The following is a 1,839-nucleotide window of genomic DNA, read 5'->3' as shown; positions in this document are numbered from 1 at the left end:
AAGTCCCCTCAGCCTCTGCCCAGCCAAGGGAAGCAGAGAAACCTGGAATAAAGGATGCCCTGCACACAGAACATCCCAGGAAAATCTTGGGTTTCCTTCCTATTAGCGAGCACTGACCCCTTACCGGGACTTTTGCTGAGGAATTTGAGGGGCTGGAGCGTGTCCAGGGCAGGGAACGGAGCTGGGAAGGGGCTGGAGAATTCCTGAGGGAGCTGGGAAAGGGGCTCAGGCTGGAGTGCTCAGGCCTTGGCAGGGGCTGCCCAGGGAGCTTTGGAGTGCCCATCCCTGGAGGTGTCCCAGGAATTCCTGGAGGTGGCACTCAGAGCTCTGGGCTGGGGACAAGGTGGGCATCGGGCACAGCTGGGACTCCATGGGCTGGGAGGGCTTTTCCAACCTCAATGATCCTGGGAATTGAGCAGAGGCTGCAGAGGGTGTTCCAGCTTCCCAGGACACAGCATTCCCAGGATTTCAGATGCTCTGGACACTCCCCTGGTATTTCTTATGCTCATTATGGCTCATGCTCAGGGGGCAGTGTGGGATACCCCTGACCTCAGCCTTCCCAGCCATCCAAGGAATTCCCATTTCAGCCACTCCCAGCCCTGCAGCAGCTCCTCCCCACGGGGATTCCAAGCACGGACACAGGATGGGGGAATTACACAAGTAAAAACCCAGCAGCAGAGCTAGGAAGAGATAGAACAGGTTAATAAATATATTCCAAATTAGCTTTCATTTTCTTGGCTTCCAGGCTCACGTCACCCTTTATTCCTCCTTTCCCACACAATAACACAGGAGACTCGAACAACAAGATAAAATTTCAACTTCCATTTCCCACCTTTCCACTTTAGCCCTATCAGAGATGTGTGGGACAAAGAAGGGGAACAAAAAGCAGGGAAGTGATGGCCACAGTGATAAAAAAAGGAGCACAAAAAATCCCTGTTTTCATATTCAGAATTCCAATAGAAGGAAAGTATCTTTCTCTGGGTGAGGAAGAGCCTGAGAGTGCCATGGGATTAGTTTAAGGTTTATCCCAGTCTTTAAATTTGCCCAATAAAAAGCTTTTATCCTACTTGTCCTGGACATGGATCCTGGGTGCCTGGAGGGGAGGTACAGAGAGTCTCAAAGTAATATATAGTTATATAATATATAAATGATAATATTTCAAAGTAATATCGATTAATATAATATATAAATTATAATATTCCAAAGCAATATATTAATCTAAGATATAAATTATAATAAATTAAACTAATATATTGATATAACACAAAATTACAACATATAACATAATTATTATCATATAAACAATACCTATTAGTTCATTTTAGTAATTTTTAAAATGTGCTAAGTGCAGACACAAGCCCTGCTTAAGAAGCCAACTCCACCTTTTAAGTGACTTTAAGAAGTTCTGACAGTCTGCCCTTAAGCCCAGGTTTAAATGATAAATCAGAGCTAAGCCAGGGCAGGGTTTCCAAAGCTGGCCCCAAGCAATGAGGCAGCCCCAGGGCAGGGACTGAAATATTTCCGTGCCCACCCGAATCCTTCCCTGCACTCATTTGTGCAGCCGAAGCCAAATGGAAGCTGCAATCCCAGCACGGAGAATAAAGCTGGGCTCCCACTTATAATCACTTCTGAGGTAAAGAAATTCAGCCAAATTAAATTTAATGACGAAATAGATTTTATTCTGCGGCCGAAAGATCGGTCACACAGAAAGCCACGATGGAGAAAAGCAGCCCCAGCCCGGGGTCGGAGCTGGGTGGACACGCACAGATCTGATCTCTATCGCACCAGAGCTCCCAAGTTCACGGGTGCTGCTTCGGCTGGGTTCCTCTTATGCAGTTG

The sequence above is a fragment of the Corvus brachyrhynchos genome, unplaced genomic scaffold, assembly GCF_000691975.1.
Source record: "Corvus brachyrhynchos isolate BGI_N302 unplaced genomic scaffold, ASM69197v1 scaffold245, whole genome shotgun sequence".
Taxonomy (NCBI): domain Eukaryota; kingdom Metazoa; phylum Chordata; class Aves; order Passeriformes; family Corvidae; genus Corvus; species Corvus brachyrhynchos.
Note: the sequence above shows the minus strand (reverse complement) of the source record.